The sequence below is a fragment of the Phyllobates terribilis genome, unplaced genomic scaffold (assembly GCF_046119375.1).
Source record: "Phyllobates terribilis strain yellow unplaced genomic scaffold, ASM4611937v1 Scaffold_1__5_contigs__length_1240528914, whole genome shotgun sequence".
Taxonomy (NCBI): Eukaryota; Metazoa; Chordata; class Amphibia; order Anura; family Dendrobatidae; genus Phyllobates; species Phyllobates terribilis.
This window is the reverse complement of record NW_027362761.1, coordinates 994,045,012-994,060,190: the sequence shown is the minus strand read 5'-3', so window position 1 is coordinate 994,060,190 and position 15,179 is coordinate 994,045,012.

Genomic DNA, 15,179 nt, shown 5'->3' with positions numbered 1-15,179 from the left:
CAAGACGGCAGAGACTATAAGTATATAAACATGTTATCAGACTGGTGTACATTGAAATAGTCTGTTTGCTGGCTGAGAAATAAGATCTGCTATTTTCCTTTCTATTACATAGCTTGTCTCAATATGTTCTTTATACAGTACACTAGATGGTGGCCCGATTCTAAAGCATCGGGTATTCTAGCATATGTCTCCCGACCCTCCTTTATAATGCCCCATGCAGGAAGTCACATCCCCCGTATATAATACCCCATGCATATAATACCCCATGCAGGATGTCACATCCCCCGTATATAATACCCCATGCAGGATGTCACATCCCCCCTATATGATGCCCCATGCAGGAAGTCACATCCCACTATAGTGCCCCATGCAGGATGTCACATCCCCCCTATATAATACCCCATGTAGGATGTCACCTCTGCCCCATATAATGCCCCATGAAGAATGCCTCTCCCCCATATAATGCTATAATACCCCATGCAAGATGTCACATGCCCCGCATATAATGCCCTATGCAGGAAGTCACATCCCCCGTATATAATACCCCATGCAGGATGTGACCTCTCCCCCCATATAATGCCCCATGCAGGATGTCACCTCTCCCCCATATAATGCCCCATGTAGGATGTCACCTCTCCCCCCCTTATAATGCCCCATGTAGGATGTGACCTCTCCCCCCATATAATGCCCCATGCAGGATGTCACCTCTCCCCCATATAATGCCCCATGTAGGATGTCACCTCTCCCCCCCATATAATGCCCCATGTAGGATGTCACCTCTCCCCCCCATATAATGCCCCATGCAGGATGTGACCTCTCCCCCCATATAATTCCCCATGCAGGATGTCACCTCTCCCCCCCTTATAATGCCCCATGTAGGATGTGACCTCTCCCCCCATATAATGCCCCATGCAGGATGTCACCTCTCCCCCATATAATGCCCCATGCAGGATGTCACCTCTCCCCCATATAATGCCCCATGTAGGATGTCACCTCTCCCCCCCCATATAATGCCCCATGTAGGATGTCACCTCTCCCCCCCCATATAATGCCCCATGTAGGATGTCACCTCTCCCCCCCATATAATGCCCCATGCAGGAAATCATATCCCCTGTATATCCATCCCCCCATAGTGCCCCATGCAGGTCCCCTATGGCCCCATACAAAAAAAAAAATAAAATCCAATACTCACCTCCCTTCTCAGCTGCTTCTCTGGACTCCAGCGTAGCCGGCATGTTCACGCTGTGCGCTTTCACCGGTCAGGAGAGAGCGCGGTGTAAAGACGTCACCGCGCCCTCTGACCTGAGACGTCACAGAGCATCAGCGGAAGACACAGGAGCTGCTGCGCAGGCATGGGGAGGGGTAAGTATGGCGCCGGTGGCGGGGTCCTGATCGAGCGGGGGGAGGGACGGGAGGAGAGGGGAGAGGAGAGGAGAGGAGGGGAGAGGAGGGGCGTCACACTTGTCCTCGGGAGATAAGCGGCCATAGCCGCTGATCTCCCGACGATAGCCGCATGTAGGTCAGCGGCGCCTGCGGTCGGGGGACTTATGCTGCGAGTAGCCGGCTGTATCTCCCAGCTGCATCGCCGCTGACCTCCGTGCCACACATGAGCCGCTAACGGCCGCCATGTTTTTCAGAAATGCCGCATCGCTGATTGGCCGCGGCAGGACCAATCAGCGACCCGGGATTTCCAGGACAGACAGACAGACAGACAGACGGGATAAGACAATTATATAGTAGATAAGTTATATAGGCGTGCAATCGATAAATTGAGCAATGTCTGATTTCTCGCTGCAATCCATAGCTCTCCAAACATTATGTCACCTCCAGTGAATCAGTACCACCATGTTCATTTTTTGTTATTCTGAACAGTTGGGATTAGGTTAGACTATACAATGTGGGAATTACCATGTACTTGTTCTCCTATCCAGTGTAATGATGATAGCTAGCCTGACCCTTGAGAACATATGTTAAAAGAAGTGTAAACCCTTGAAATGTTAATTTCATAGGAGCTATCTGATTAAATATCATACCCATTAGATAGCTTATGAACAAAATGAACAATGTTTGCCATCTACATTCTGTTAAAAACAACTCTAGTGAAGAGTTTTGACATTTGCTAACAGAATATGATGTCACCTGGTGTTCTCAGTGATAACAATGTGCAGGTCCACTGAATGAGTTCTGGTGAAAACACATGCTCAGTGTCACTCCTGCAAGCCACTTTTATGAGCTCTGAACATCCCCAGTCAGTCTTTGTTTTTTTTCTTCATTATATGTGTATAGTTTTCTAAAGGAGTGTATCTTGTGGAAGTCACAATGTATTCTAATCCCATATTACTTTTCTGTAGGAAACATAAGAGCAGACTATATTGTTACATGTCAGAGGTGGTGTAACACTAGTTACCGGCATCCCTGAGTGACCCCTCCCCCTCCTCCAGGCAGAGAGGCAATGCTTCCTGCTGCCATTGTTCCCTTGGGCCTGCGAACGCCATGCAGGTCCTCTGGCGGCATGCCTAGTGCACGCGCTCCCGAATTCTGCAAGGGGCAGCGAGCACTTAGGAAATGTCCCAGCCAATAGCTGGGAGGCATCAAGTATATAAGGCATGCTCCCCAGTAGGGAGGTACCTGAGCAATGTTATCCATAGTGAGTTGCCAGGTCCCTGTATCCCGTGTTGTATTAGTCTAAACTCTTTCCTTTATCCCGTATTGTGTATTCCAGAACCTTGAAGTTGAATCCGCGGTAGCTGAACCCTGTCACCGCTCTAGCGGTACCTGAACGCTGACACTGCACTGAAGCCGCAACCGCGGTACCTGAATCCTGACCCTGCTGAGGCGGTACCTGTATCCTGCCACCGTACCTGCGGTAACTGAGCCTGACATCGCTCCAGCGGTACCTGAACACTGACACCGCACCTGCTGTATCTGAGCCTGACACCGCTTCGGTGATACCTTAGCCTGAAGCCGCACCCATGGCATCTGAACCCTGGCACTGCTCCTGCGGTACCTGAGCCTGACACCGCCCTTGCGGTACCTGAATCCTGAAGCCACACCGGCGGTACCTGAGCCTGAAGCCACTCCTGCGGTACCCGAACCTGTAACCATTCTGGCGGTACTTGAACGAGCACCAGTGTCTGTCCTGGTTAGCTTTCCAGAGTCCGTACTGTCAGAACCTGTTCCAGTATCCGAATCCTGTCCTGCCAGTGACTCTGAGTCTGTGACCATTCTGCCTGGTGACCCAAAATCTGTGCTGTCTGAGCAGTGACTGAATACTGTTCTGTCAGTGACTCCGAGTCTGTGTCCGTTCTGTCCAGTGATCCAGAATCCGTGCTGTCTGAACAGTGTCTGAATCCTGTCTTGCCAGTCCTGTCCTGCCAGTAACTCCGAGTCTGTGTCCGTCCTGCCCAGTGACCCAGAATCCGTGTTGTCTGAACAGTGTCCGAATCCTGTCTGCCAGTGACTCCGAGCCAATGTCTGCGATCCTGCAGCTTCACTACTGGGGACTGCCTATGAGTGGCACCTGGCATCCACCTGCAGCTCAAGTCCAACTCCACCATCAGAAGCTCTAGCGAATACCAGGTAGTCACTTAGCTACTCTTTTCCTAGGGAAGCCCGAATGGTGACACAGTGGATCCACGATCCACGTGTGTGACAGTTTGCTCAGGACTTGGACCCCACTGATTCTAAGACCCTTCTGGCCTTGGAGTTGTACCAAGAGTTGATCCATCAGTGAGAGCAGCAGGAAATTTTTTTTTCCTATCTGCGCACTGTGAATACCCAGTTGGATGACCTGTCCATGGCAGCTTCATCCACTCCAGTCCAAGTTGCAGCAACCTCTGCAGAGAGTACTCAGCCTGCAACTTATGTACCTGGAAGGAATTCTTGTCTGTCTGTTCTGTCACGTTATGACTGGGATCCTAAGCTGTGTCATGGTTTCCTGAATCAGTGTACTCTGCACTATGAAATATTGACCCATCAGTTTCCCTCTGATTGAGCTAAAATGGGATTCCTGATGTCCCATCTAGAAGGAGAGGCCCTAGCGTGTCTCAACCCCTTATGGGAGAGAGGGGACCCTGTGACCTCCGATCTACAAGCCTTCCCTGGTGGCCTTCCAAAAGCTCTTCGATGAGCCGTATGTCTTCTGCTGCATCTTCACTTCTCAGACTATGTCAGGGTGGTCTGTCTGTAAGCCAGTATGCTGTCCGGTTCCGCACCCTGTCTTCCGAACTAGGCTGGAATGAAGCGGCTCTGGTAGCCACCTTCTGAGAGGGATTGTCTGTAAGGATCAAGGACGAACTTGCTTGTCAAGACATCCCTGCTATCCTAGACAATCTGAATTCCCTGGCAATCTGCATATACCTGGGGTTCCAGGAACAGTCCAGAGAAGTGACGCGTGAGAGGAAACTGTCACGTCGTACTCTGTCCTCCTAGAGACCGCTTGTTAACCAGCCTTCTGAGACAGCGGGCTACTCTGAATCTATACAAGTCAACCATGTGAAGCTGGCTGAGCAGCAGAAGGAACACCATTACCCCAAGGGATTGTGCTACTACTAGCACAGAACATCACGTCTGTTTTTGTCCTGAGAAGCCGGAGTAACTCTAAAGCCTTAGGTCTGTAGGAGAAATGACCTTGGGTGGAATTAGTTCCTCTACACCATTGATCCTATATCTGTATCATGTGGAGGTGCTCGGTTTGTTGAGATAGCCTACCTCGACTCCAGTTCGGCGGGAAATTTCTTCAGCAAGCCTTGGTCAACCGGTATCAGATTCCCATCTGACGCCTGCTGAGTCCCTTGATGATGTCCTCCATCAAGGGAAAGGCCCTATCTGAAGTTGTTCAAGTCATTACAGGGCAGGTGAAGTTTTAGGTAGGAATGCTGCATATGGAGAAGATCGCTTTTGATGTGCTGCCAGGTCTGTTGCGCCTACTACTCTTTGGTCTTGGGTCTTCCATGGCTGTTTACTCATGAGCCTATCCTAGACTGGAGATCAGGTGAGGTGCTTCGTCGGGGACAATCCTGTCACAAAAGATGTCTGGTCCCTGTGCATCCAGTCCAGTTGCCGACAATGTCATCTTCTCAGCCAGGTCTGCCATTCTCTCATTGACCGTGTGCTGACGTCTTCAATGGGAAGGAAGCGAAGACATTGCCTCCTTCCAGACCGTGTGATAGTTCCATTGACCTGCATCCAGGTTGCTCTCCCCCTCGAGAATGTATCATCCTGGAATCTGAATTGAAGATGGACCAGGAGAAGGTATCTTCAATTCTTTCCCTAAAACAGGTCTTCTCTCCTACTCCTGTGCTTCCCAGGCCCGAAGGTAAAGACTTATGTGGAACCCCAGGGGTCTGGTTACCACAGTAATAGCAATATTACGTCTGTGAGCAGGTGGGAGGTCTCCTGGTCAGGAATCCTAAGCATGCAACATCTCCTGCCCAGTCCTGGGAGGGGAAGAACTTCCCCTATATAAACTGGGGCTGAGGTGGGGTTAGGTAGAAAAAGAAGAGAAGAAGAGGAGTCCCAGACAGAGACACAGTCTGGTCTGGAGTGGAGCTGATACAGGGAGAGCAAGATCAGGAGCTCTGTGGGAGCAGTGATAAAAGGGGTCAGAGACTGGAAGCTGTAGAGCTCGTCCTGACTGAAGAGATCTCACCGGACACGGAGTCCGAGGCTGTGGGGACTGAGCCATACCCAGCAGCAGAAACCGACCGGCAGGGGATTTCAGGTCCTCTGGCCAAGAAACCCGAAGGCACACGCAAGGGACCAGCACCGCTGTCGTGGAGCGGAGGCTACCATACGGGTGAGCACCACACGGTACACTCAGGGACGTGGGCTACTTTTACCCGCTTCTAGCAAGGTAGCCAGGAAGAGTACAATTAGTGGGGAGGCCTACAACTCCGCCTGGCCAGGGGAGATCCTATCTGCTCACGGACTGACCAGGCCCCGATCGCTAGCCAGTACTCCCGGGAGGGTCTACCTTTGCCACCAGTAAAGACCCTGAACTACACCGCACCGTCTCTGAGTGGTTCCTGGTGCCTGCGAGCAATTCTACTATCCCCATCATCCACGTCCGCTGCCCTGAGGCCATACCCCTCCCGTTGGGGGTTATACTATCCACGCTGCACAACCGTACCACCGGCCTCAGCGGTCTGCCCTGCAGTGGCGGTTTCATAACCGCATTCAACGGGTGGCGTAGTCGAACACTATAACATCTTATACTAAACTCCGCCGCTTAGTTTGACACCCTGGGCACGGACCGGGTCACCGCCACGAGGACTACTATCCCCAGCAGATCCGGCTCCGGGTATCCCCCTGTGCAGCAGAAGCAGCACAGGCCCAGGGGGCACGTCACTTATTTCTGGTGGTCTGGAGAGAATTCAGCTTCGAAGAGAAATCGGGGTCCATTGACCTGTTACCAGGGTCCTCTCCCCCTCAAGAATGTATCATCCCGGATGTCGATAGCTGGGAGGCATCAAGTATATAAGGTACGCTCCCCAGTAGGGAGGTGCCTGATCAACGTTATCCATTAATTAGTTTTGTGCAACTAGTAAGTTGTCAAGTCCCTGTATCCTGTGTTGTATTAGTCTGAACGATTTCCTTTATCCCGTATTGTGTAGTTCAGAACCTTGAAGCTGCACCTGCGGTACCTGAATCCTGCCACTGCTATGGCAGTTAAACACCCAAACAGAATATCACATGAGGGGCCTGATAAACAGAGACAACCAGCAGACACAAAGCCCCCCTAAAAAATACCTTTTAATAATTTACTCTAAAAAAGACTCAAAAATTCCATAGACAAACAGCAATAATACTCCTAATGATAGGACATCAAGAATTAGGTAATACACCGACCGGGAGGGAATAGAAATTAATCCTGTCCGTATTCTATCCCTAAATCCTCTCCCTTCCTGACAGCGGAGGTTGGCACCCTAATTTGTACTTCGTGGCGCCGCCGCTCCACGTCGGTGTCCCTAATGTTCCTACAAAGACCCTTATCCTAATTTTAACAAAACCACAATGGTGAGAAAGGTTAGAAAAAAGTCAACGTATAAGTAAAGAAGCCAATAATTATTAATCAATAGTTATAGATGGGCAAATTCATATGGTAGGGTATATATCAGTGCTCTAGGATTAAGGAGTACAATGTTTATTTTGCCATAGCCAAATCAATCAAATGGCAGCCAGAGCAGTCAATCAATTTATGGACACATACTCCACATTAGTTATCCAGCTATGTACCCAAAAGGGCTCCAATATCAAAATCCCACCCACATAAATATATGCCACACAGTAATAAAATCAACGCAGACACATATTCCTTGTTGCTTCACCATACATCAAATGGGATTCTGGCACTAGCATCTAAAGAGGCATCACATCTATAACATAATGTCAGATTCAGATTTTATCAGTCATAAATGTTCATTAGTAAACAAAGAATGGCGCTTATCATTAATAGTCCCTAGTCCTTTTCAAACGACTAGAAATGGCAGTCAAGAGATAAATTTTCATTGGTAAGTAAAAACTGACACTTATCCTTAGTAGTCACTAGTCCCAACGCGTTTCCCCCTAGTTTCCACCAGGGTTCATCAGGGGACCTGGGGAGGACATCAATCCCTCTCCCCAGATTGCCAGTCAATGCTGCGTGTATGAAAATTTCTGCCCATATACCCTCCTTATAAACACAAGGCTCAGCCCCCACAATTAGTATTGATTACCAAAACACATGTGTTGCTGTCATCGTGCACATGTCCGGCATCCACCGCCGGATACAGGTCTGTGAGCCGCGCATGGAGCGCATGCACCCGGAAGTGATGATATGCTGATGATGACCACCGGAAGTGATGTCGTCGAAATGCATAAAGATACGTGGAACGCACCTGGTACGCACGCACCCGGAAATGACGATACACAGATGACGCCAACCGGAAGTGACTTCACCCAAATGTGGCAGTGCATAGTTAAGGGGCAAAATCTACACCCATACAAACGGACGCTTATCGGCAGTTGTCATGGTAGCAAGCAAAAGTCAACACCAGCCCAGCAGGCACATCCCTCACCAACATGCACCACACACTTAGAGCGCCATGAGCGGACAAAAAAACCCCAATGACAGCAGTGCTAAGATATCCAGAATTATTCAGCACAAGTGAGTATATGCGCTGTATGTCAGGGGAAAAGCAATCAATATTAATTTATAAAAGAAGGAAGGTTTAAATCTGACTATAATGTAATTAAAGTGTCGGATAGTGGACTATATCGGAAAAACGAAACGTGAATTGCGTGTTCGGATAGGTGAGCACCTTGGAGACGTGAGGCATGGCAGAAATACACCACTCGCCAGACATGTAATATCTAAACATGGAGGTGATGTGGGATGCATTTCGTTTAGGATTCTGGAGGTTGTGGCACAGTCAATCAGACAGGGTGATTGGAATAAAAAAATACTCCAACAGGAAGCCCGGTGGATTTTTTGGATGGAGTCAATGGCCCCTAGGGGCAATAATGAACAGTTGAGTTTCTCGAGTTTCATCTGAATCCAAGAATGTGATATTAAGGGCCAAATAGAACCAGCCTATATGGTATTGGTCTATGGACCACCATGTATACATGCCCATTGTGGCTAATTATGTATTTATATTTTGGGGACTTTTTTATCCCTATTCTAACAGCTTTGAATGCTCTGTGAATGATAAATAACATTGAAATATGTGGATAACACTTTAATTACATTATAGTCGGATTTAAACCTTCCTTCTTTTCTAAATTAATATTGATTGCTTTTCCCCTGACATACAGCGCATATACTCACTTGCGCTGAATAATTCTGGATATCTTAGCACTGCTGCATTGTTTTTTTTTTGTCCGCTCATGGTGCTCTAAGTGTGTGGTGCATGTTGGTGTGGGATGTGCCTGCTGGACTGGTGTTGACTTTTGCTGGCTACCATGACAACTGCCGATAAGAGTCCGTTTGTATGGGTGTAGATTTTGCCCCTTAACTATGCGCTGCCACATTTGGGTGAAGTCACATCCGGTTGGCGTCATCTGTGTATCATCATTTCCGAGTGCGTGCGTTCCAGGTGCGGTCCACGTATCTTTATGCATTTCGGCGACGTCACTTCCGGTGGGCGTCATCAGCATATCATCACTTCCGGGTGTGTGTGCTCCATGTGCGGTTCACAGACCTGTATCCAGCGGTGGATGCCGGACATGTGCACGATGACAGCAGCACATGTGTTTTGGTAATCAATACTAATTGTAGAGGCTGAGCCTTGTGTTTATAAGGAGGGTATATGGGCAGAAATTTTCATACACGCAGCTTTGACTGGCAATCTGGGGAGAGGGATTGATGTCCTCCCCAACGTCCCCTGATGAACCCTGGTGGAAACTAGGGGGAAACGCGTTGGGACTAGTGACTACTAAGGATAAGTGTCATTTTTTACTTACCAATGAAAATTTATCTCTTGACTGTCATTTCTAGTCGTTTGAAAAGGACTAGGGACTATTAATGATAAGCGCCATTATTTGTTTACTAATGAACATTTATGATTGATAAAATCTGGATCTGACATTATGTTATAGATGTGATGCCTCTTTAGATACTAGTGCCAGAATCCCATTTGATGTATGTTGAAGCAACAAGGAATATGTGTCTGTGTTGATTTTATTACTGTGTGGCATATATTTATTTGGGTGGGATTTTGATATTGGAGCCCTTTTGGGTACATAGCTGGATAACTAATGTGGAGTATGTGTCCATAAATTGATTGACTGCTCTGGCTGCCATTTGATTGATTTGGCTATGGCAAAATAAACATTGTACTCCTTAATCCTAGAGCACTGATATATACCCTACCATATGAATTTGGCCATCTATAAATATTGATTAATAATTATCGGCTTCTTTACTTATACGTTCACTTTTTTCTACCCTTTCTCACCATTGTGGTTTTGTTAAAATTAAGATAAGGGTCTTTGTAGGGGCATTAGGGACACAGACGTGGAGCGGGGGCGCCACGAAGTACAAATTAGGGTGCCAACCTCCGCTGTCAGGAAGGGAGAGGATTTAGGGATAGAATACGGACAGGATTAATTTGTATTCCCTCCCGGTCGGTGTATTACCTAATTCTTGATGTCCTATCATTAGGAGTATTATTGTTGTTTGTCTATGGAATTTTTGAGTCCTTTTTAGAGTAAATTATTAAAAGGTATTTTTTAGGGGGGCTTTGTGTCTGCTGGTTGTCACTGCTCTGGCAGTGCCTGAACCCTGAAACCGCATTTGCGGTATCTGAGCCTGCCATCTCTTCGGCGCTATCAGAGCCTGAAGCCTCACCCGCGGTACCTCAACCCTGACACTGCTCCTGCGGTACCTGAGCCTGAAATTGCACACACGGTAGCTGAACCCTGACACCACTCCTGCGGTACTTGTGCCTGACACTGCTCCTGTTGTACCTGAGCCTGACACTGCTCGTGTGGTACCTGAACCTGAAGCTGCTCCTGTGGTACCCAATCCTGTAACTGTTCTGGTGGTACTTGAACCAACCCAGTGTCTGTCCTGGTTAGCGTTCCATAGTCTGTACAGTTGGAGCCTGTTCCAGTATCTGAATCCTGTCCTGCCAGTTACTCAGAGTCTGTCTCTGTCCTGCCTGGTGACACAGAACCCGTGTTGTCTGAACACTCTCCAAATCCTGTCCTGCTAGTAACTCCGAGTCTGTGTCCGTCCTGCCCGGTGACCCAGAATGAGTGTTGTCTGAACAGTATCCGAATCCTGTCCTGCCAGTGACACTGAGCCCGTGTCTGTGATCCTGATCCCTGGGGTGAGCAGCTGAAGTATCGGGGACCGCCTAGGAGTATTACCTGGCAACTACCTGCAGCTCAAGTGTAACTCCACCATCGGGAGCTCTAGGGAACACCAGGTAGTCTCTTAGCTACCCCCCTCCTGAATAAGCCTGGATGGTGACACAGTGTGTCCATGATCCACGTGTGTGACAGGTGGAATGAGGTTGATTCTGTCCAGACTACACTTCCAGTAGCAGCACCAAGGAGGAAACAATTAAATAAAGATGTTTTATTATATGCTGGAAACAATGTGAGTTTCTTTTAAAAAAAAAAAAAGCTTCTAGCAGCATTTCTGCACCTTTGGCATGAACATGATACATAGGATAAACCCTTTAAAATACTTGTCCTTAATTGGGAAAAAAAAAGCTGAAGGCAGCAAATATGTTAAAATAATGATAAAAAATCAATACTTACCTATTTAATACCAGTCTTGCAGTGGTCAATGATTCATGTGATTCCTGTTGCCAGTCACTGGCCATTCTCTGCCTTAAATTCTCACATAATCCCTTACCTCATTTACCCGTTTTCCATAAAATAACGAGACTGACAGATGGGTCTCTGTATCTCAATTCATCTACTCTGTTCTTCTGTTCTTCATAGGTGAGGGCTGCTGTTCCAGCGAACCTACAAAATACTTTCTGTGTTTCCATTGATAATTCCTAGCTTTGATGTTCACCTTTTATATACAGTTATATGAAAAAGTTTGGGCACCCCTATTAATCTTAAGCTTAATGTTTTATAAAAATTGGTGTTTTTGCAACAGCTATTTCAGTTTGATATATGTAATAACTGTTGGACACAGTAATGTTTCTGCCTTGAAATGAGGTTTATTGTACTAACAGAAAATGTGCAATCTGCATTCAAAAAAATTTGACAGGTGCATAAGTATGGGCACCCTTATCATTTTCTTGTTTTAAATACTCCTGCCTACTTTTTACTGACTTACTAAAGCACTTTTTTTGGTTTTGTAACCTCATTGAGCTTTGAACTTCATAGCCAGGTGTATGCAATCATGAGAAAAGCTACTTAAAGTGGCCACTTGCAAGTTGTTCTCCTGTTTGAATCTCCTCTGAAGAGTGGCATCATGGGCTCCTCAAAACAACTTCCAAATGATCTGAAAGCAAAGATTATTCAACATAGTTGTTCAGGGGAAGGATACAAAAAGCTGTCTCAGAGATTTAACATGTCAGTTTCCACTGTGAGGAACATAGTAAGGAAATGGAAGAACACAGGGACAGTTCTTGTTAAGGTCAGAAGTGGCAGGCCAAGAAAAACATCAGAAAGGCAGAGAAGAAGAATGGTGAGATCAGTCAATGACAATCCTCAGACCACCTCCAGAGAGCTGCAGCATCAACTTGCTGCAGATGGTGTCACTGTGCATCGGTCAACTATACAACGCACTTTGCATAAGGAGAAGCTGTATGGGAGAGTGATGCGAAAGAAGCCGTTTCTGCAAGCACGCCACAAACAGAGTCGGCTGAGGTATGCAAAAGCACATTTGGAGAAGGCAATTTCTTTTTGGAAGAAGGTCCTGTGGACTGATGAAACCAAGATTGAGTTGTTTGGTCATACAAAAAGGCGTTATGCATGGTGGCAAAAAAACACAGCATTCCAAGAAAAACACTTGCTACCCACAGTAAAATTTGGTGGAGGTTCCATCATGCTTTGGGGCTGTGTGGCCAATGCCGGCACCGGGAATCTTGTTAAAGTTGAGGGACGCATGGATTCCACTCAGTATCAGCAGATTCTTGACAATAATGTTCAAGAATCAGTGATAAAGTTGAAGTTACACAGGGGATGGATCTTTCAGCAAGACAATGATCCAAAACACCGCTCCAAATCTACTCAGGCATTCATGCAGAGGAACAATTACAATGTTCTGGAATGGCCATCCCAGTCCCCAGACCTGAATATCATTGAACATCTGTGTGATCATTTGAAGAGGGCTGTCCATGCACGGCGACCATCAAACTTAACTGAACTGGAATTGTTTTGTAAAGAGGAATGGTCAAAAATACCTTCATCCAGGATCCAGGAACTCATTAAAAGCTACAGGAAGCGACTAGAGGCTGTTATTTTTGCAAAAGGAGGATCTACTAAGTATTAATGTCACTTTTCTGGTGAGGTGCCCATACTTATGCACCTGTCAAATTTTGTTTGAATGCAGATTGCACATTTTCTGTTAGTACAATAAACCTGTAAAGGCAGAAACATTACTGTGTCCAACAGTTATTACATATATCAAACTGAAATAGCTGTTGCAAAAACACCAATTTTTATAAAACAATATGCTTAAGATTAATAGGGGTGCCCAAACTTTTCATATAACTGTAAAAGGTCAGTTTTTAGCATCTCTTCTATATTTGTATCTGTTAGGATGTAACTGTCCTCCACCCTTCCTTTTCCGCTGAGCTCCTCCAATGCTGCTTGTAGGTAACTAGCATGTACATGTACATTACTGGCATGGATGGATCTTTGCGGTTGGGCTTCCTTTCATCACCCCTGGGATTTTCCATCAGTTCCTTAAACTAATCTGGTAAAGCTGCTGTTCTGCAGTGAAGGCATCAATATTCTTGGTAATGCCATGGTCCTCTTCAATCTATAAATGTTATTTTTACGAAAGTAACTTGATCTGTTCAAACAAATGTGGCTGCTCAGATTACTAGTCAAGCAATGTGAATGCATTATTTAAGCTACATGTGTAACGATGGCTTAACTGCTCAAGAAAACCAAACATTTTACCTCTTTTCTACCAGTTAATCATGGATTGCGAATTTCCTGAGAATGAGTTATGTGATACAGGAAAAAGTAGTAATGACTTTTCAGCGACTCTGACTTGTGGCAGCAGTGATAAATGTGTGACAATTTAGCTTCACAAACAGGCATCACTAGTAGGAAACCTGAGAATTAGCCAAGTTCGGGATCAAAGTATTTTCACAAAGTTTATGGACTTCTGCACAGACAGTGCGGGAGCAAAGAGTCTTCAATGCATCTTCGAGAAGATTGGAAGGGAGAGGACCAATGGTACCTTATTTCATGTAAATCATGGGGAAAGCTTTATATCTTTAAAAGGGAAATGATTATTTTCTTTAATAATTTTATAATTTGCTTATGAAGAATAATCTGATATTTTAATGTACAACTTATTTTGCTCTGTAGTAGTTATGTTGGTTTATGCCAGAATTTTTCAATGCTTATAATTTTTTATTTTTTTTTAAAAAGGCTCAGCTTCTATAAACCAGCTGACTGCATGCTATGTATTCAGCACTTTCCCTCTTATAGGTCGGTATGATGACAGCCCTAAAATGAAACTCAGGGGAAATTTCATAGATGGTATAATGGACTCTCAAAACTGCAATACCACACTCAGCCCAAGGACAGACTTGGCACATCGAACAAATTTGGTTAGTGCCTGAATCTGATTTTTTTATGCTTAGCATCATGCGAATTCAGCTAATTGGCCACCTGCTGGCGGCAATTTTGCTAAATTATAGAGGGACGGGAAAGGTTTAAGAAAAAACTCCACAAGGCATGATAAACATAAGTAATACAAAATCAAACAAATTATACACATTGTCTCTCACTTGCTTCACCACGCAGCGCTGCTCAGAAGAGTTCTTGACCGGAGATGGACAGTGCAGCAGGAAAGGTGAGGGCCCATTTTGTTTTACCTATGTTTATTATGTTCTAAGGCATGGAGCATAATAATAATAGAATTTCTCAGCCTAATTCAAACAAATCTGCCAAATTAGAATTTCCTTAGTGGCATTGTTTCTGGAAGAAAGCCGTCATATTTTTCAAATTTTTGCCAATTCTTTTACCATACTAGAGCCATTTGTACACCATGAGTTCGTTGTCTACTCCTAAAATGTTTTTAGAAATTGGCCAGAATTCTGTAACAGAATATATTATGCTTAACCTAGCAATCCTCTGACAGACCCTTTTCTAAGGCTGCCTCTGTCAGTCACTGGTGTCTGAACTTTATGTTTGGTCTTAAAAGGCATGTGACCACTGCAACCAATTACTGGCCGCAGTCATGACCAACATGTCAACACTGATTGGCCACAGTGAACATACAGTACAGACCAAAAGTTTGGACACACCTTCTCATTGTAACATCCCTGGCGGTGTGCTTGCATAGTGCACCACCTCCCACTATGCAAGACCGCAATCTTACCCATCAGTCCAGCCTACAAACCTTGCTCCAGTTCATGCTGTGTGCATGTCTCTTGTCTGATTGCTTAGGGTGGCGGCCCGGTTACTTCCTGATTCTTATAGCTGCTGTGGGTGCACTCCTGATGCGTCCCCAGCCTATTGCTGTGAGTCACTGGATATTTAATTCC